At 47.0% G+C, this 22,583-nt stretch overlaps 1 protein-coding gene across 1 annotated transcript in view; it reads left to right on the forward strand.

Annotated features, from left to right (window-relative positions):
* Positions 1-22,583, forward strand: part of LOC135908708 (uncharacterized) — an 834,911-nt gene that overhangs the window by 123,877 nt on the left and 688,451 nt on the right. The gene's annotated exons all lie outside the window — the stretch shown is intronic.

The raw sequence follows: 22,583 nt of genomic DNA on the forward strand, positions 1-22,583 counted from the left end.
AAAAACGCGAATATCTATTTCATCCCAGGTAGTCACTGATGACCCTGTCAACTTTTGACATGTCGCTAAGCAGGGTTGCTACTCTGGAGCCAATACAGACGCCCCACTTCTGCATGAAAAGCTGTCTTCGCCAGGAAACGTAGGTGCATGATAAATACATGACAAATACAAAACAGCTTCCATAGAAACATACCACACTGCACAGTGAACTTCTGGTCGTCATTATATTTGGTTATGCACTCCATTACAGCAGTCATAAGTTCTGGTTGGGGTATTGGATAAAACAAATCCTGAGCATCGATGCTAAACGCATTGCAATTGCCTTGCTTATTATCCTGTAAACACCGTACCACTGCAGTATAATTGGGTATCAAGAACGGCTCTGCAACATCCACATTGGAGAGGTGCTCTTGAAATAAATCAGAAACAACATATTGCCAAGTTATTCTTTCAGGTACGATTGAGCGAAAAGGTAGGTCAGGTTTATGCATTTTTACAGAGAGAAAAAGAGCAGATGTTCCGACCCTGTAGCTTATTTTACACTTGTAAGAAGGTGGCTATGGTTTAGGTCCTCTTGGAGTGCTAACGCCCGGCTTCTAGCCTTGCTGCTGTTGACTGGGGTAGGAATGACGTTCTTCTTGAGCGCGGTACTAGCTTTGTCCACACACAGGCTCTGGAAACACCACAAATGACCCTTCTTTATCAGACCGTAGCAGGCAGAACTTGCATGACGTTAAAAAATCCACCAGTGGCTTTAGCTTCCTAGAGATACTGGGCCTACCTGAAGCACTCTCGACGACTTGGATGCATTGCTGAGTGAAACGCAGCAGGACGTCTTCCGGCGCTTGGCAGGAGGTAGTACTAGCCAGGCCGAGTTTCTCGTTTCTCAGGGAGGGGGGAGGGTGGAGCGTCGGTCACTGGCAACATTTTGGATTAAGTTGTAGTAGTCTGTTCACATGCAACGGTAGATCAGCATTAGCCTATTCAACCTTACCTTGCGGTAAAGATGTTTTCTTCTTCCTCCTTGGTGGCGGTGGAAATGCAGAATTCCACAGAAATTCCGTAGCTTTTCTTGCTGACTACTTCATGAGCATGAAGTTTATGTTTTGTTGGAGAGGGTCTTCCGCGTGCTGGGCACAGGTCCCAAGAAGGAAATCTTGACAGAACCATGCCTTTCTCCACCATTCCGGCCGGATGATGCGGTTCGTCCTTCCTTGCATGCCCCGCCAATGGTTGTAGTAATCCGAACGCAGTTTGCATATCTGTAGCAATGGTCTCTTGCTCAATATTCCAGACTGGAATACTAGCCATGAAGACGAACAGAGAGACGATGGATCCCAAACAAGCAGGATTCAATAAACAACACAGAGGAAACACAGACCCCGATGCAAAAGAAATGTATTGCAGTAGGGCGGCAAGTTGGGCTAGTTTGTCAAAGTTCATCTTGTAATAACGGAGTTACTGCGCGATAAACACACGTCGAAGAGTAGAAGTGGACAGGATGCGCGCCAACTCACAACCGAATTTCAGTGGGTAAAAGATGACAAATATATATATATATATATATATATATATATATATATATATATATATATATAAACGAGAAGAAAGGGGGTTAACCGAGGGACCCGATATTTATTAGTCATATCATGAGAAGCCAACAAACACTGACACCAAGTACAACATAGGGGAAATTGCATGCGCTTAAGAAATGAAATAAAGTAATGATAAAATAAAGGAAATTAAAGTGGATGAAAAATTTAATTTCCATTTAATTTCCAATAATTTATCATTACTTTATTTCATTTCTTAAGCACATGCAATTTCCCCTATGTTGTACTTGGTGTCAGTGTTTGTTGGCTTCTCATTATATGACTAATATATATATATATATATATATATATATATATAGATACATTGCTCAAAATGACGTCATCATGCCGATAGGAAATTTAAAATCGCTTCCGTCACAATCTTGCGTGCAGTAATTGCACCTCGCCATGAGCAAGTGCAATGGCTGGATCGCTAACACATACACGCGTTTTCTTTATAATATTCGCCTCGAACAGCTCCCGTGTACGACAATCCCTATGATGGTAGAAAATTGTAGTGTTTTCTAGAAGTGGAAGGCACACCTCCTTTGTATTTTTTTTTCACAAAAGCCCTGCAGTCTTTTGCCACGTATGAATGCTCGTCAGATGACCGATTCTACTCCTGTTCGTGTGTTTACAGTGCACAAACCCCACTTATTACAAGATGACGGTTGATTGAGGGAACCAATTAGTTTCGGAACGCCAACCGTTAAACGATCACTGGAGGCATAACTACATAATCGTGCTGGCGAGTAGGAGGTCAACGCAGGAGACAGCGAAAATTCTGCACAATTGCTTCATAAGCGTGGCAGCGCACTGTTAAGTGTACTGATGGCTAATGGGTATTCCATAGTTATGTGTTCAAAACACAAAGGGTTGATTACACCTCAAAACGTTTTAACGTTTTTATGGAACACAAATGGAAGTTTGTTACACAGAGATGTAGATTTACCGTATTTTAGTGCTGGCATGTACTTGCGGAATACGGACTTATAAGCATACCAGCGTGTGTCAATTGTCGAGCGTTGTGCGCAGCGATATAGGCGTTTTTCTTGCGGTTACATAGGAGCTTCAAATCGTCATCGCACCAAAGAGCGTCATAATTGGAGGTAAGGATGCGAGATTGAATTTGCTTTTGTGTCAGTTCCTGAACTGAAGCACCTAACATGTCCCAATTCTGCTGAAGCAAATGATTTTAGAAATTAGGTAGGAAAGAGTCGAGGAATGCCGTTGATTCGTTATTCATGGCGACAGAGCTTGCATTTTTATAAATATTGTGAAGGTGCCGAGATGTAGGTGGAGGGTATATTTACAAAATACTTACGAAGAAAGCTAGAGCTAAAAAACATATTGATCCGGCCCAGGTGCAAGTGAGCTCATCGTCGTCTTCATCGCTCTTCGAAACCTCGGGTGCATCCATGTGTAAATCGCTCCGTAACGTCACCCTTCGGTGGCGGGAGCGCCGTCCTGGTGCTTGCTAAGAAGCTGAGGCCTTCAGCCGGGAAACGTGAAAGAAATCAATTGGTAGCGAGCAAGTCGAAGAAGCAGGCCTCGGGGGTACAGTCTCGTAATTGACATCATCGAGTTGGTGCAGCACCTTGTAAGGTCCGTTGTAACGTGGGAGGAGCTTCTCTGATAGGCCAACGCGGCGGCATGGTGAACATAGGAGCACCAGAGAGCCAGGCATGAAGTTTGCACTGCTGTATCGGCTGTTGTAACGGAGCTTTTGGGAATCTTGCGAACCACAGAGTCGGTCGTGGGCAAGTTGAAGAGCTTCATGAATTCGACCACCGACATCACTGGCGTATTCAGTAGGCTAGTACGGAGCCAAGGGAAGATGGTTCTCGAATGGTGATGCGAGACGTGGGCCAAACAGTAAATAAAACGGCGAATATCCAGCGGTGTCATGCCGTGACGAATCGTACACCGAAGGTAACAAATCGTAACGTGCTGTGCTGTCGTAACGTGCGCAATCGGTAAGGAGTTGCTGAGGAACGCCATGATGTAGAATGACGTTATGGAGGAGAAAATCAGTGACGTCGGTGGAACAGCTTGTCGACAATGCCAGGATGATTGCGAAGCGCGTGGAGTAATCTGTGGCGACCACAACCCATTTGTTTCCCGAGATGGACGTAGAAAAAGAACCTCGAAGTTCAAGGCCCACACGGAAGAATGTCTCTGGAGGAACAGTAATCGGTGGTAGCTGGCCTGCAGGCAGTGCTAAAGGGCGCTTGAGACTTTGGCAGTGTTCACAAGCAGCGACGCAGCGGCGCACAGAACGGTTCATGCCAAGCCAGAAAAGCTGACGCTGGATGCGGGGCTTTGTACGCGAGACACCTAGGTGACCAGCAGTTAGTACGTCGTGAAGCTGATGAAGAACGCTGGAGCGTAGGGTGCGAGGTAGCAAAAGCAAAAGGTCTGGGCCATCTGAGCTGAGATTACGGCGACACGGAAGGTTGTTGTGTTGCTCAAACAGGCCAACGGAATGGTCTGGTGATGGGGCGGTTCGACGGTCGATGATGAGCCGTAAAGACACGTCTTCTGGCTGTGCGGTGGGGCTATCACCCGAAGCAAGGATGGACAGTATGCAAGCGTCTGAGTCAGGGTCACCCGTCGTTGTTGTTTAGTGGCTATGGTGTTGGGCTGCTAAGCACAAGGTCACTAGATCAAATCGCGGCCACGGCAGCCACATTTCGATGGGGGCGAAATCACCCTTTTACTTAGATCTAGGTGGACATTAAAGACAACCCTAGGTTGTCCAAATTTGCGGAGTCCCCCACTATGGCGTGCTTCATATTCAGAAATTAGTTTTGGTGCGTCAACCCCCATAATTTATTTTGTTTAGTCAGAGTTAACGAGGTCGGGAGCATCCGAAAGTTGGCGTAACAAGCAATCTGCACCTTGGTACAATCTTCCAGATCTGTAGCGCACAGCAAACGAGTATCATTGGAGCGGTAATGCCCAGCGGCCGAGACGTACGGGTGGATCCTTGAGCGACTAGAGCCAGCAGAGGGCAATATATTCGTTAACCTCAGAAAAACTTCAGGAAAACAAGTAAGCTATAAATTTGGTAACAGCCCACACTAAAGCGAGTCACTCATGCTCTGTTATTAAAAATTTCCATATGGACGATGAAAGGAGGCTACTGGCGTAGGTGGTGACACGTTCCCTGCCCTGCTGTTTTTGGCCAAGAACAGCGTCAATGCCATGACCACTGGCATCTGTACGAAGTTCTGTAAGCGATGAGGGTCGAAATGAGCGAGTATTAGTGGTGCAGTCAGTAGACGAGTGAGGACAGAAAACAAAGCTGCTTGTTCACGTCCCCACACGAAAGGAACGTCCTTCTTTAAGAGTTATGGGAGAGGGCGGGCTATGTCCGTGAAGTTCCGAACAAAGTGATGAAAGTAGGAACATAATCCTACGAAACTCAGGGACTTCATTGGCTGAGCACGGCACTGGAATTAGTTGCAGTGCTCGCACCTTGTCGCGGTCTGGTGGAACACCGGCAACACTGACAAGGTGACCGCTCTTAATTATATGGCGTCGCCCAAAACGGCTCTTGGTAGAGGCCAGCTGAAGATTGGCTGGACAGACGACTCAAGAACAACCGATAAACGTGGCGTGGTGGCTGCCAAACGTAGGCGAGTAGGTAATGACATCGTCTAAATTGCATAGACAGATGGACCACTTATATTCCAGCAGCTGAGAGTCCATCATACGTTAGAAAGTTGCTGGGGCACTACACAGTCCGAATGGTATGACGTCGAATTAGTACAGGCCATCTCGCGTAATAAATGAAGTTTTTCCGGGGTCCATAGGGTCGACTGAAATCTGCAAGTAGCCGGACTGAAGGTCTGTGGAGGAACATATTGGGCTCCATGAGGGCAGTCAAGGGCGTCATCGATGCCAGGCGGGGTAGCAATCTTCGTGGGTTAATTTGTTGAAACTCTGACAATCAACGCAGAAATGGTAGCTGCCGTCTTTCTTTTTCACGAGAGTGACAGTGGAAGCCCACGGGCTAAACGAAGCTTCGATGACGTCTTTCGTAATCTTATTTTTGACTTTGTTCTGGATGACTTGACGTTCGTGATGGGATACGCGATATGCACGCTTGCGTATAAGGTTGGCATAACCAGTGTTGATTCTTCGATTGACGACAAATGTTTGTGCCTAGAGGGTAATCGTCAAAATCAATGATGTCACGACAGGACGCCAGAACGTGGTAGACACCTTGAACTTTCGCCTGGGTAAGATTGGGATTGATCATATCGTGAATGTCATTGAGAGAGGAAAGAGCGAATTTCGCGGAGCGAGAAGACGGCGAAACACCTGCGTGCAAAGCGCCAACCTTGCAACGGTCAAGTGCGGTAATGGTGGCCAGTGACAGCCCTAATCAACAGGCTGATGTTGAGAAGGGGAGCGACTACTGTATTGTCAGCAATAGAAACAATGGTGTGTGAAAGGCGACATCTCCCACTAACAGAACCTCGATAATCAGAGACAAGACGTAGTCTCCATTGGGAATATCATGTGAAGGCGTTAAAGCAACATACGTAGGAGCTTGAGGCTGCAAGCGAACGTGATGGCGAGAGCATACGTGTGTTGGTATGTCGGCTGGACTATCAGCAAGATGGGGCAGCTCAAGCTGAGGAGCACCAGTCACACAGTCAACTAAGGGGAAGAACGACTGGACAAAACATCTAAGCCGAGGATTAGGTCAGGGAGGGCGGCTTCTCAATGACGGCCAATGGTACTGAAGTGGGATGACCAGTACTGCAGACGGAGGCAGTGCACACCCCACAAAGGGCAGGAGTCTCTCCATCAGCGACACAGAGGATGGGGGAGGCGGCAGGTGTGATCACTTTATGAAGGCGACGACGAAGAGCTGCACTCTTCACAAAGATGTGCGCCCCAGTGTCGATGAGCACGGGAATAGCGTGCGCATCAACAACAAAGTCTAGCAAGCTTCGTCTCGTCGACAGCGTCAGAAGAGAGTTTGTGGTGGGAGTTGTCAACGTAGCGTCACCTCAGGATGCTGCACTGCTTAGTTTTCCTGATAGCCACGTGGAGGGCTAGAGGGGGACGACGGGCAGCGAGTCTGCGGGGAGCGAGGCGACCGGCGACCGCTTGGAGGCGAGCATGACTGGTGACCACGTGGTGACGGGGAGCGCCTATTTATCTTTGTGTTAGCATCGGCGTTGTTGAGATACGACTGGGTTGAAGGTGGTAAGGGGTAGACGGTGTTCGAGGCGGTGAGCACCAGCCGGCGGCGAAGTAACGGGCGATGTGGCCGATGTGGTGACAAGTGATTTTTAACGCGACAGCGTTAAGGAGCTCGTGTCGCAGAAAAGCCGGTGTCGTCGGTGTCGGCGTCGGCGGCGTTGGCCGTGAGCGATAAATCCCAGCAGGTCCTTCGTGAATAAAAAACAACTTGCAAGATGGGCTGGGTGGGAATCGAACCAGGGTCTCCGGAGTGCGAGACGGAGGCGCTACCACTGAGCCAAGTGTTCCATGCTTCAAAGCGGTACAAACTCGCCTCTAGTGAATGCGGTGTTGCGTTAGAGGCGTGCGTCACTTGCTCAGGCGCACATTTCGTTGCCGCGCCGAACGCTGCGTTGCTCGACGCTCACCGCGTCCGATGCGGGGCGCGTAGTCGCTGCGCCGAAGCCCATTGTCTTACATCCCTTGGCGGGTCGACGGGAACGGTGTCGCGTTCCACTCTTGAAGGCGAAGCTTAAGCGTCCTCCAGTTTTTAAATCTACTGGCTTAGAAAAAATATTGGACACTGTTGAGCTTGCATCGTGTGGAATAAACGAAATCACGACGAAATTTCTAAAAAAATACTAGTGAGTATTCCTCTGTCATCTTAGAGAGCATTTTTCACAGTCGTACCTGTCTTCATCCTTGCCTCGTGACTGCAAAACAGCAAAGATTATTCCAATCCACAAATCTCGCGAAACTCAAGATCCTTTTAACTACAGGCCCAAATCGATTACCTCAGTACCATGAAAAATAATGCAGCACATCATATTTTCTAACCTTGTAAACCTTCTTGAAGAAAATAATTTTTTCTCCAACAGTCAACATGGCTTTCGCAAATTCATTTCTTCTGAGACTCAGCTGGTAACTTTCACTTATGAGTTACATGTATATCTTGATAGCGGTTTTTTGACTGATAGCATATTTTTGGATTTTTCGAAAGCTTTTCACCAGGTCAAACATGTATTGCTACTACACAAACTAACCGCACTCAGCATTGACCCGGGAGTACATAGCTGGATCCAATCGTTCCTTTCGTCTCGTTCTCAATTTGTTGTAACTAATGACTCCACATCTACCACGGCTCTAGTTGAATCCGCTGTTCCACAAGGGCCGGTTCTTGGTCCTCTTTTATTTGTAATATATATTCACAATTTACCAGATAACATTTTCTCACAAATTTGTTTATTGGCTGACGACTGCGTTATTGTGTTATATATCGAAAAATAAGTGACGCTTCTGATATAGCCACTTCAATCTGATTTAAATAACATATATAATTGGTGCCTCATTTGGTGCATGGAACTTGACATTATTAAATGCAAATCTATGGGGATTTCTAGTTCTAACACAACTTGCCTTACCTATGCCCTCAATGACTGCCCCCTTCAATCCGTTACATGCTACCGTTATCTTGGTATTCCTATAATTAGCGATCTTTCTTGGAAACAGCATGTACAATATGCAATATCTAAAGCTAACCGCTCCTTAGGATACTGGAAGAGAAATTTTTCGCTTGCACTTCTTTCAATAAAACTGTTGTTGTGGACGGCATACATCCGCCCCCAATTGGAATATGCCTCATCCATTTGGGATCCTCATCATATCACCTTAATTAACGAAATTGAATCATTACAAGATTGATGTGTTCGTTTCATCTCAGCTAACTACCATCGCACTGCTAGTGTTACATTATGGAAGAGTACCCTTCATTCCCATTATTATCTCTTCGCAGAAAGAAATCACGCATTTCCCTTTTTCATAAAATCTACTACCACAACGCATTTCTTCGCACTCTTTGGATCCACCCTGCGCCTTATGATTGGGCTCGTCGTGATTACGCACATAAAGTGGACGTACCCCGCCATAACACCGTCGCGTGCTCACAATCATTCCCTCCTTGGATTTCAGTCGACTGGAATAATCTACCTACGTCATTAGTAAGCATCAGTGACTTCACTCTTTTTAAGAACGCACTAATCAACATAAAATAATGTACGGTGGCAAATGGCGTAATCACGTACTCATTCGCGAACATTGTCTGCTTGCTAAAGTATACTCTTTCTGTATTTTGATGTTATTTTTTCTTGTTATGAATGCATTACTAGTTTTTTTTTGTATCGCTTTTGTTCCCTGCACTGTGAATTCCATGAAATATTCCGGTATTTTTTACTCTTGGAAAGCATTTCTCGCCCCTCCCCTCTGCAATGTGGCTGGCAGTAGTTGAAGGCCGCCATGATAGTTTGTGTTGTGCTGGCGACGGTGCACACAGAGTGAATGCCCATGTTGGCGAGCTCCTGCTGGACAATGACTCGCACAAATGAAGTCGTAATCGAGCTCGAGTGACTTCGTGAACTGGGGCAGAGGTCATTGCATCAAGTTTGTGGTGTAAAATCCGTGTCAGCTGATGTGGTGGAACTGACGGCTGTGCTTCCGTGTGGTATTCGCGAGAGGCCGTTGCTGTCGTGTTGGTAAACCGGGCAAACGTGTGGCCAATGCGCCGGCTTTTAGCCTGCTCAAAGCGCTGGCGCTCTTTTCTAATAGTGTCGACCGAAAAGAAATTTATGCGCATTTAATGATTGAAGGCATCGTCGGCGAGCCCTTTCAAGATGCGCCCGACCTCGTCGTCCTCCAGCATCTCGGAAACCGCCTTTCGACATACCGATAGCACGTCTTCAGAGTACGAGAGGTAAGATTCTGTAGATGTCTGCGCACGTAACGCAAGCACATTTTTCGCGGAGGTTTTCTGGCCAACGGGATTCGGAAACAATTATCGTAGTTTTTCTTTGCAGGTGTCTCAGCTCCTGATCTCACCTTCGTGGTTATCGAACCATACTTTTGCAGTGCCTTTGAGACAGAAAATAATGTTTGGCAACATCGGGGTAGTGTCCCACCGGTTGTTAGCATTGACGCGTTCTTATTCCGCCAGCCAGTCTTCATCGCACGCTTCACCTGAACCGCAGAACGTGCCCGCATTCCGGATAAAACCACCACCTCGACCGTTGAAGTGGCGTGTGCTGATGTAGGCAGCACGCTTTCCACCATTTCAGACGGATATCCAACACGACGGCCACTGCAGAGTTGCGTTGCGATGCGTGATGTTCAACGCGTTCCACCAAAGTGGAAGTGGAGACGAGATATAGGCGAAGGATATATTACTAAAATATTTACAAAGAAAGCTAGGGCAGGAGAAGATATCCGATCCGGCCCGTGTGCAAGTGACCTCATCGTCATCTTCACTGTTCTGCCAAACCTTGCGTTGATCCATGTATCAATCGCTCCGTAACGGTATGTATTGCTTTTCTGATTTTATTGGCTCTGGGGGTTGAAACGATAATTGAAAATGCAAATAGGCACTGATCACTTATGCCAGGTAGGGGCGCAATTTCCGAGATTGTAACCAGGTAAATGGCGCTTGTGGCATTAGAAGATACACGCGTAGGTTGTGTTACTAGCTGTGAATATGAAAAGAGTTCAGCACAAGTCTAAAAAGTCCTTAGCTTGGTCCGAAAAGGGGGAAAGTGACGAAAGTTGATCATTCCAGGGTATGTTTGGAAGATTAAAATCAACCAAAATCGGATGGACGATGAAGGAAATCACCGACGAACTATCCAGCAGGCAATGGAAAAATGTGGCTGGTGCAGGGTTTGAGCGATAGCACATGCCTATCATACATTTGTTGCGACTGAGAGCTGCGGAAGCCCAGACAGCGTCTAGATCGTCACTCGTGCAGGAAGGAGAAGACGGAGCGTCGTTTTAAATTGCCCAATGGACGCCACCTGCTCTACGCCCAGTGATCACGAAATTCCACAGCACCATGCATGGAACACTTCTGTGTCGTTGCCACGCGCAGGCAAACATGTTTCACTAAGCGCAATTATTTCGCAGAACATCTCTAAACTGCGGACAATAAAGAATCGTATTTGTCGGAGGCACTTCTGAGGTTAGAATATAAGACTGAAGCTCGAAGAAATTAAGATAATTAACGACTGGCCCTCACGCTTAGCGAGATCGAAAAACATGACGGAACAGTGCATGCACGCGCCACATTATCACTGCATTGCTTAATTTCTTCAATTTGATCAGAATTTGTGTTTTTCACGCATGATTTACAGCTCAGGATTAACTTATATCGCAATTTCAGAGGTTCAGACGAGGCTTGCCTCTTACCGAATGCTATCAGCTTTCTACGCGCGCTTCGTGAAGCAACTGAAAAATCCTCACCCAGACCGTTCATTTTACGCTTACATTAGCTGCACTGACAATAGTTTATCTTTGGTTTTGAAACTTGTAAACTTCACGATAGCAGGATGGTACTTACTAGGCATAAAGGAACCTCGGCGGTGCACACGTTGGATTGCGCCTGTGGGAAATGTGTCGGTAATACTACCGATTACTGCGGTTACATTCCATTCTATTTCTTTGCATGTCTCATTGTTATCAGGGAGACCATGGAAAATCAGATTATCGCGGCGCGACCGGTCCTTCGAGTCATTTATACCAGATTCAAAGGAAAAATTCCAAGTGCTAACTTCTTCAATTGTTCTTCTCATGCCGGAAACTTTCAGGCTGACATCATCAACGTTTTGTGAGTTTTCCTGTAGTGCGTCTAGCCTTTTCATAATAGCAGATACCTTTGGTGCAAGCAATTTTTGTCCACTTGTTATGGTCTTAACATCGGCAGTAACATCCGCTTGGAACATGAACATTTGTAAAGGATGCGTGTGCATGTCGTTTATGAGCTTGAAGATTAGGATATCTGCGCAGAGGGGTCATCTGGCAAGCACTCAATGTCAAACAGAGATTCGGAGCAGGTGTTAGGGCCAGGTTTCAGTTCATTGTTTACGGAGCACGACAAAAGAAACGCCATAGAAAAATTTCATCAACCCTTCTACTCTCTGAAGAAGGATGTGCAGCGAAGCTGTGGTGTAATTTACCCCACACTATGCATCTATGTACAGTCAACCGCAAAAGTTTACGGGATGCAGGATCTGCCAAGAAGCTCAATTCTCGCGAAGCGTGGTCACACAGCCTCAAATTTAATGTTCCAGCATGTAGTAGCCTTCGCCACCTACTCAGTGATTCATTAAATATGAAGTGTCATGCCTTGACAGCGCAGAAATTCACATTTAAAGAGGTAACCGCATCCCGTGAACTTTTGCTGCTGACTGTATATAGGTATTATTATTATTATTATTATTATTATTATTATTATTATTACTATTGTAGGGCACAGACAATGAATACAACTTTTGACAATGGAGTGGCTTATTCTTATTCTTTTATGAATTAGTGACGTGTGTAAGTACCACCGCATGGCAGACGGCAATTGCACAATATATACAGCTTCACTGTCAATTACATAATTATTGAAAAATATACGAAACTCACCGTAATGCGAGAGCCCTCTTACTGGCTAATTGTCTTATAATTTGTTTCGGAATAGTTTAGAGAAAACAAATTACGGCCGTTTTCTGTAACCATACTCCCTCCACAGACGGCCGCATATTCAGAGCAGACGGGAATTCTGTAACGTTTCCGACTTTACTGTGCACTAACTAATTAGGAGAAGTAAATGAAACTTGCCGTAATGATGGAGTCATCTTGGCGGCAAATTTCAGTATAATTTTTTTCCTAAGATACCTACATCAGATTCAGAGCTGCATGGCATTCGCGAGAAACTGGAGACAAACACTTTTTCGTGTCGACGCTACATAGACGGACATCTATATACTGCCACCGGAGGGTAGCTATATACAGCTTCGCCGTAAAACAATCGAAAGCGGTTTCAAAGAATACTCTTGGACATGGGCCGAATCGACTGTAGCGCTTCAAGCCACCGGCATCAATACCTGAACCACACTTTGTTTAGAATCTGGCGCGCACGTTTTCAACGCTAGTGGCAGGGCATTACGCCGGCTGCGCTGGTGAGCGCGAAATTTATGGCTTTTCTTTTTCTCTTCTATTGCTGAACCGCGCCCGGTAATAATGCGGAAAAGCTTTATTGTGAAGTCAAAATGATTGCGAACGACCTTTACAAGCTTCTATCTAATCTGTGCCATGTGTCATTTCATGAAGTAGACGCTAGATTCCTTCTTAATTGCCGAAATATTTATTTTGCTCTATATAAATCCTCGTTCCGGGCTTCTAGTGCATTCATCGAACGTTGTAGCACCGGGTAAGCAGCAGTGGTTCCCGTACGAAGCTCCAGCAGCCGTCACCGGGTAAAAAAAGTAAATTACAAGAGTGTGTCATTTTGGTTATAAACACCTTATAGGAATACCGCGTGTACAGACCAAACGTGCTGAAGTGGTGAACGGGTGGTATTGCAAACAACAGCAATTCGCTTTTACGTGCATGGCGTAGAAAATACATGACTCACCTTAAACAATACCACATATAAAATATGAAGAAAACATCCAACATGCAAGCATTCTTCCGCTCCCGTACCTTTCCTTTAAGAGCAGAAATACAGGGGCGAGTGCACGTTTCCCAGACTGCGTGGCCGGTGCTACGTACACAGAGGTGGCCACAACGCAGCCTCACAACCAGACCATGCTAGACGCTCGCAGAATTACTTCTACTCGCACGCCGTACAAATGCGTGGGTGGAAAGCCTGTTCTCTGTCGTTCAGAAGACAGAATTTCTGAGTAACAAGTTCCAGGTGTTTGAGCTCCTTGGCGTTACTTTTACGTTACGTTACGTTGTGCGATAACATTTGTTAGGCGGTGAAAACCTGTCACCCGATGAACACAAGTACGCGTGTCAATACCCCCCTCTCAAATAGCATCGACCTTACGCTGCAATTACTATTTGTTTAGAATACATATACACATATACAGAGTTAACAGGAAAGGAAAAGCGAGCAGCTGGCTGGCAACTGCCACCGTATGCTGCAAACAAACGAAAGTAAGAAAGAAGCACTCGCAGCAAACAAAACAACAAAATAAGGAAAATTCGTCAGCGTCAGTAAAAGGGTTTAAGACGCACCACGTGGACCATTTCAGATCGTGCGCGGCGCCGCTGTGAATGCGGAATGCCGTTTGGCACGACCTCATAGTCCAGTGCGCCAATACGTCGGATGACCTTGTAGGGTCCGAAATAGCGTCGCAACAGTCTCTCACTCAGCCCTCGTCAGCGTTTCGGGGTCCATATCCAAACACGGTCGCCGGGCTGGTACTCCACGAAGCGTTGTCGGAGGTTGTAGTGTCGGCAGTCGGTACACTGCTGGTTCTTGATCCGTAGGCGGACGAGCTGTCGGGCTTCGGCACGCTGGATATAGGTAGCGACGTCAAGATTCTCTTCGTCAGCGACGTGCGGCAGCATGGCGTTGAGTGTTGTCGTCGGGTTCCTGCCGTAAACCAACTTGAACGGCGTGATCTGAGTTGTTTCTTGCACCGCCGTGTTCTCAGGGAAGGTTACGTACGGCAGGACCACGTCCCACGTCTTGTGCTCGACGTCGAAGTACATTGTTAGCATGCCGGCGAGGGTCTTGTTCAGGCGCTCCGCGAGACCATTCGTTTGCGTATGGTAGGCAGTAGTCCCCCTGTGACTTGTCTGGCTGTATTGCAGAATGGCTTGGGTGAGCTCTGCTGTAAAAGCCGTTCCTCTGTCGGTGATGAGGACTTCTGGGGCACCATGTCGCAGCAGGATGTTCTCGACGAAAAATTTCCCCACTTCGGCAGCGCTGCCTTTTGGTCGAGCTTTAGTTTCAGCAAAGCGGGTGAGATAGTCCGTTGCCATGACGATCCACTTATTCCCGGATGTTGACGTCGGAAAGCGCCCCAACAAATCCATCCCGATCTGCTGGAATGGTCGGCAAGGAGGTTCGATCGGCTGTAGTAATCCTGCTGGCCTTTTCGGTGGTGCCTTGTGTCGCTGACAGTCTCGGCATGTCTTGACGGAACGCGTGATGTCGGTAGTCAGACGCGGCCAGTAATACCTTTTCTGTATCCTCGACAGCGTCCGGGAGAGTCCGAGGAGCGTAGCGGTTGCATCAACGTGTAGAGCGTGCAGTACTTCTAGACGCAGCGCTGATGGCACAACAAGAAGGTAGCTAGTGTGGACTGGTGAGAAGTTCTTCACGAGCAGGTTGTTTTGTAGCGTGAACGAAGACAACCCGTGCGAAAATGCCCTAGGAACAACGTCGGTGTTCCCTTCCAAATGCTCGACGAGGCCTATTGGCTCCGGGTCTGCTCGTTGCTGTTTAGTGAAGTCTTCCGCGCTAATTATTCCAAGGTAGGCGTCGTCATCCTCGTCGTCTAGCGGCGGGGTACCGATGGGGGCACGGGATAAGCAGTCGGCGTGAGAGTGTTTTCTTCTGGACTTGTATATTACCATGACGTCATATTATTGCAGTCTGAGGCTCCACCGCGCCAGCCGTCCTGAAATGTGCTTTAAGTTAGCCAGCCAACACTTCGCGTGATGGTCGCTGACGACTTTGAATGGCTTGCCATAGAGGTAAAGGCTGAATTCTGCTGTAGCCCAAATGATGGCGAAGCATTCCTTTTCAGTCGTAGAATATTTGCCTTCCACTTTTGACAGCGACCGCCTAGCATAACATATCACCGGTTCAAGTCCGTCTTTCCTCTGAACTAAGAAGGCACCGAGACCTAGGCTACTGGCGTCAGTGTGGATTTCGGTATCGGCGTCCTTGTCGAAGTGTGCAAGAACCGGCGGTGACTGCATGCATTGTTTGAGTTCTTAAAATGCGTCGGCCTGCGGCGTTTCCCACTTGATCTCGACATCACATTTGGTTAGATGTGTTAGCGGCTCCGCGTTGCGGGAAAAGTCCTTGACAAAGAGCCTATAGTAGGCGCACAGGCTAAGGAATCTGCGCACTGCCTTCTTGTCGACTGGCTGCGGGAACTTTGTGACGGCAGCTGTCTTCTGCGGATTGGAGCGTACTCCAGATTTGCTGATGACTTTGCCTAGGAATAGCTCATTGTAAGTGATGCGGCACTTTTCCGGCTCCAGAGTAAGCCCTGATGACTTGATGGCATGTAGTACTGTTGCAAGCCGCCTAAGGTGATCGTCGAAATTTCCGACGAAGACGGCGATGTCATGCAAGTAAACGAGACAGGTCTGCCACTTCAATCTCGCTAAAATTGTGTCCATGACGCGCTGGAATGCTGCAGGCGCCGAGCACAGTCCGAATGGCATAACCTTGAACTCTTAGACGCCGCCTGGGGTGATGTAGGCGTTTTTTTTTTTGCGATGTCTTTCGTCGACTTCTATCTGCACATAGCAAGACTGCACATAGCAAGTATTTACCGTTGCTGAGCCGATCCAATGCGTCGTCTATTCGTGGGGGGGGGGGGGGGGGTATACGTCCTTCGTGATCTTGTTCAGCCGACGATAATCGACGCAGAAACGTAGGGTTCCGTCCTTTTTCCTTACCAAGAGTACATGAGATGCCCACGGGCTTTTTGATGGCTGGATGATGTCGTCGTGCAGGATTTCGTCGACTTGGTGCCTTATAGCCTCACGTTCTCGCGTAGAAACTCGATAAGGGCTCTGGTGGAGTGGTCGAGCACGCTCTTCGGTTATTATGCGATGCTTTGCAACTGACGTTTGCCGAATAATTGATGACGTCGAAAAGCACTCTTTGTATCGTCGAACTAAACTTCTGAGCTGTAGTTGCTTAATCATGGGGAGACTTGGATTTATGTCTGATTCGGAAACTGCGGTCGTTGGGGTAGATGCGGCAGAATCCGAGAGGACAAACGCATTGCTGGTTTCCAGAATTTCTTCGATGTATGCAATCGTCGTGCCCTTGTTGATGTGCTTGATCTCCTGGCTGAAGTTTGTCAGCCACACTTTCGTGTTTACTCCGTGCAGTATAGCGATTCCTCATGCGACGCAAACATCGCGGTCGAGCAGTAGACGTTGGTCGCCTTCGATGACGCCTTCAACATCAGCAGGTGTTTCGGTGCCGAGCAAAATAACAACGCTGTAGCGAGGCGTGATTCTCACTTGATCTTCGAGCACACTCAAGGCCAGGTGACTAGCAAGTCTCTCCGGTGGTATCACTTGATCTTCCGACAGCGTTATTGACTTCGATTTCAGGTCAATTACTGCGCCGTGTTGGTTCAGGACGTCCATGCCGAGAATGACGTCTCGTGAACACGGTTGAAGGATAACGAAGGTGGCCGGGTAAGTCAGGTCGTGAATGGTAATTCTTGCCATGCACATTCCAGTCGGCGTTATGAGGTGTCCTCCAGCGGTCCGCATTTGATGACCTTCCTATGTAGTCTTAACTTTCTTCAATTGGGCGGCGATGTGTCCACTCATGGCGGAGTAATCAGCCCCTGTATCCACTTAGGCGGTTACTGTGTGACCGTCGAGAAGCACGTCGAGGTGGCTGGTTTTTTGTCTGGCATTGCAGTTAGGTCTTGGCGTCGGATCACGTCGACGCCGTGTTGAACTGAAGCTGGAACGTCGCGCCGTCGTCTTTCGTCGGTGTAGTCTTCGCTTCCTGAATTCGTCAGGACGGCGGCGTGTCGTTATCATGTTGTCGAGATGGTCTCTCCATCATCTTCGTCGGCGGTGGAGGATCTTCGTCAGTTCGACGAACAGCAACCGCACCTCCATTGGTTGCTCCTTTTATTTTCCGGATATGGGCTCACAGAGCGGCTCAGGGCTGGGCTGGTATGGTCGGCGCTGCGGCGACAGGTAGCGGCCTGGTGACGGGATGGTCGTCGAGGGCTCCACTGAGTGAGTGGCGGCGAGGTAGTCGGCAATATCGCGAGGTCGCTCGCCAATCTGAGGGCACGGTGCGTAAAAGGCGAACCCCGGAGTTGTGCCCGAGGTGGTAGATGTGCCCGGCATCTCCGCAATGATAGCAAAGCGGACGGTGGTCGGGGGCACGCCAAACGTCAGTCTTCCTTGGAAGGCCGCGTGGGGTGACGGTTGGCGTGCTGGCGGCGGGGGTGGTGATGGAGCACGGAACTGTGTCAGGTGCGGAGGGGAAACGCGACGTCGGGCTACAGCGGCGTATGTTATGGCTTGCGGCTGAGGCTGCGGTGATTCAGGGCCTACTCCGAGTTGTTGTTGGAGCTCCTCACGTACGGTGTCGGCAATCGGAGCCATTTGAGGCTCTGATGAAGGCAACAGCTTCTGTAGTTCCTCACGCACGACCGCTCGTATAGTCTCGCGCAGGTCGTCGGTGGCCAGTGGCGCAATTCTGGCGTAGTTTGTCGAGTTCGTGCGGCGGTTGAATTGCCGGTTCCGCATTTCCAGTGTCTTCTCGATGCTAGTGGCCTCGCGAAGTAACTCGTCGACGGTCTTCGGTGGGCTTCGTACCGTTCCGGGGAAAAGTTTCCCCTTTACACCACGCATCAGTAGGCGGATTTCCTTTTCCTCGGACATTTCTGGGTCGGCGTGGTGGAATAGGCGGCTCATTTCTTCTGTAAATATCGCGGTGGTTTCATTAGGCAGCTGCACTCGGGTTTCTAGTAGTGCTTGGTCTCGTTCTCGGCGTACGACGCTTGTGAAGGTCTGCAGGAAGCCGCTTTGAAATAGGTCCCACGTCGTTAAGGTGGCTTCTCGGTTCTCGAACCACGTTCTGGCAGCGTCTTCCCATGCGAAAAAGACATGTCGCAGTTTGTCGCCGTTGTTCCAGCTGTTAAATGCAGCGACCCTCTTGTACGTCTCAAGCCAGGTTTCCGGGTTCTCGAATGTTGAACCACGGAACGTCGGAGGCTCCCTGGGCTGCTGCAGCACGATGGGGGACGCTGGGGCTGCCATTGGGGTCTCCTTGGCCACAATCGTCTTGGTCCTTTCAGGTAGAACTCTGTGCTCCGGCAACAGCTGTTAAAGACGGCGGCTTGCTCGGTGGTCCAGGACTACGTTAGTGTTCTCTTTGCGGTCCGGGCTAGGATCACGGCTTGTCGGGGGCGTGCGGTACTGAACGAAAAGTCGCTCCACCAGACGTCACGTGTTGGGGACGTAGAAGAACATAGTAGCAATACTGTGAAAGACAAAACTAACTTTTATTGGGCGAACCTGTGCCCACAAAAACAGGCTACACTTATAGCACAGCGGTAGCGGCAAACCCGTCGGCGATCGTCGAAAATCTGATGAGCGGGTCAAGTGCGTCGGCTTTTATACATCAGTCATCGAATGTTCCAGAGTAATCGCTGGGACCCACGTGCCTTCCACAAAGTTCTACATTATTCGCGTTCCGCACACATGCAATCAGATTACACAAGGTTCGGACACAGACAGCGGATGGAACCATCGATAACATTCCAGAAACTTCCGATACATGCAGGCGCGTCCTGCGTTGTGCGATATCATTTGTTAGGTGGCGAAAACCTTTCGCCCGATAAAGACAAGTACGCGTGTCAATATATGTCACTTTGCCTTCTTTGATAACTTATTTTAGATGATTCTTTATTTCGTAACAATTTACAAAGTACCTGCTGGCTCCCACGTGTATATGTAACGCTTACCTGCTTTGTATTGTTTGTGTTTCCAGCTCTGTGTTTGGTCGCTGCTGTGCAAATTAAGCTTGTGGGGGACCCGTTCTTCACACAAAGCAATCCTACATATTTAAGTGATTATTTTTGTATGTTACCCCCAGCGTCAACAAACATTGAAGACAGGAGTACTAATCAAAGCAAAATAGAGCAAAGTTTAATATAGAAAAGCCATACATTATTTCTAATCATGCAATAATAATCATGAAGCAGAATAATACATAATGTTACAAGAAAAAAAATGCAAAAAACCAGTCGAATGTTTCTAATTATACAATAATAGCTATATAAAGACCGAATACAACAAACCTGTTATACAGTATTGGTTAATAGAATCACACATTTTTCCTGATATATATTGCTGCTAACAATTTGGAAAGGCAATTCCAATCATTTGATGCACATTGTATGAAGGACTGTAGGAATGGATCAGTTTTACTCAACCGAATGCCACACTTATTGCCTTAACTAGCATTCCGTGCAGACTCTTTGAGCATATAATCAATTCCGAACTGGTTACTTTTCTTGAAAATGACTGTTTCTTTAAAGCGCATCAGCTAGGCTTTCGGGAATCTTTTTACTGTGAGTCACACCTCAACATATCCCCCTTTCCTAGCCATATACTCTGGTTTCTACATCGACTGCATATCCCTTGATTTCTCCAAAACGTTTGATCCTGTTAACCATCAACTGCTTTGTCTGAACCTTAGCAAATTAAACAGTGATCCCAACCTTATAGCGCGGATCCAAAACTTCCTTCTTAACAGAACACTGTTTGTATACGCTAATAACTGTAACTCTTCTTCTTGTGTTTACTACGGTGTATCCCAGGATTCTGGGCTGGGACCATTACTATACCTTAGCCATATTAATGACTTGCCTAAGCATATTAGCTCATCTATTAGGTTGTTTGGCGATGACTGCGTAATCGACAGAATAATATCTTTAATCACTGACTCCGCTCAGCTTCACTCTGACATTAACCATATGTCACAGAGGTGTAATACCTGAAAAATGCATCTTAACCCTAATAAGTCCAAAGCAATGAGAATTTCCCCCGAAAGGCATCATGTTTCCACTGGTGCCTTTGATTACCAGATCGAATGTCTTCCACTAGAATACGTAACATCTTAGAAATATTTAGGTGTTTACATACCCAATCATCTGTCCCGCCATACACACATTAACTTCACTGTCAACAATGCCAATCGCATGCTTTGTTATATAGGGTGCAATTTCTCATTGGCACAATCTTCATTGAAAGTTTTAGTCTAGAAATCGCTCGTACACCCAAAATTGGAATATGAATGCTCTGTGTGGGATCTCGGCTTTCAGTGTCTGATTCAAACTTTGGAATTGCTGCATAATCAGAGCGCAAGAATCATACTTCCCAACTACTCTCGTCTTTCTAGTGTGTCCACCATGAAAGCTACTTTGAACCTTCCTCTTCTTTCCTGACGAAGGAAAGTGTCTCGGTTATCACTATTTTACAAAATTCATCATCATCGCCATCTTAAAGAAGTGCTTCTGTCGGAGCCAGAGTACATTTCATCCCGTAGAGATCAGCTTCACAAAGTAGGCGTCCCGTTTTCTCGAACTAACTCATATTTTTACTCATTCATTCCTAAGACAAGTAACGTTGGGAACCACCTGCCCACCTCACTTGCCACAATTACCGACACTGACTCGTTTAAATCTGCTATTGAAGATCTTGTTTATTTTCAGTAATCTGCATTATACAGCAGCATAATTAACAGACGCTTCTGTTTTTTTTTCATAATGTCGCATTCCTGTGTTATCTTCGTTTTCTTTAATACCGCATTTCTGTGTTAGGTACATTTGTTTTTCATGCATTCCACTCGCTTTTGTAATGCCCTCAAGCCCTGAAAGTATATTAATAATTAATTATTATTAAGCATAGTCCAGACGGTGCCAAGCATAGTAAGAAGTATTACTAAATCGTGCAGGTAAGGATGACGATTCAGTTTGTGAAAAAGGCTTAACCCTTTACTGCACCTTGTTGCATATATGCAACATACCGATAAACGGCCATAAATACAAAATCTAAGTTCAGTTAGTTCTTCCTGTACATAGTGTTGCGTTTCTGCAACAATAGTTTGAAAAACGCACCTTCATTTTCTGCCCTCTGTGTTCAATCTGCGCAACTATTGCCAAATAAACATGGTGCACGCTGCTCGCGCCAGCACGTAGCTATACAGGTAAGTTTTGCCAGTTATAAATGCCTTTCTGAACGGAATATCCTGTGAAAAAAAATATTAAGCTGTGTAATACATCCTCCTAATCGTTTAGATGGCAAAAAACATTTTTTTCTCGCAATAGTTTGCTTCTCATGACGGCAAGTTACTACGTTGCATATTTGCAACAACGTGCTCACTGGATTTGTTTCTTGTTCTCGAACTTGAAATGGATCCTAAACGCTTTTATTGCCGAGCAGTTCCATCGGATAGCCAAGACAGTGAACTTTCCGGGGGTGACGATGACCCCGAGTGTAAGTCTGTTTGGATTTATCGTGTGTGAAATGTGTTACCTGGTGGAATGCCCGAATTATTTTATTAGGGTGTGTGTGCGCTTGTGCTGCTGTCTCGCATCGATACGGCTTCACCCTTATATCTGTGCTCCTGCGTTTTAATTTTTTGGTTATAACCAGAAGACACCGTGCATAGTGATTCCGCCTTCTTTACAGAGGCACCTTGTTTTCTATATCTGCATTTCGCTTTGTTTTACCGCTTATTTTATTCTCTGTATATTGCTGTCTGTTTGGGCTGCAGATGTTCAACCTGATCTCGAAAAGCTAAGTAACAGCACAAGCGAGTCGAGTGCATGCTCTGACGAGGACGAAGGTACAGCAAATGGCACGACACCTGACCACCGCCCTACACAAGCTAAGAGAAAGATAATTTGGAAGAAGGCGAACCTAGTGAGAGATCCGGAGACAGTTCAGTTCTCCGGACAAAGTTACCTTCAAAGGTACATTTCACAACTAGAGACACCATTCCAATACTTCAAGTTTCTCTTCCACGGCTCGCTGATTTGGCTAATTGCAGATCAGAGCAATTTGTATGCGCTCCAGAAAGACGTGAGTCAGGCCCTTTGTACCACCGCAGGAGATATGGAAGTGTTTATTGGGACGTGCCGCATGTGGATGTCGATCACTCAAATAAGGAACTCGAGGCGCTACTGCAGTGCAGAAACCAGGGTTAGCCAAGTGGCTGACAACTTTCCTGTGGGT

This window comes from Dermacentor albipictus, chromosome 3 (assembly GCF_038994185.2).
Source record: "Dermacentor albipictus isolate Rhodes 1998 colony chromosome 3, USDA_Dalb.pri_finalv2, whole genome shotgun sequence".
NCBI classification, from domain to species: domain Eukaryota; kingdom Metazoa; phylum Arthropoda; class Arachnida; order Ixodida; family Ixodidae; genus Dermacentor; species Dermacentor albipictus.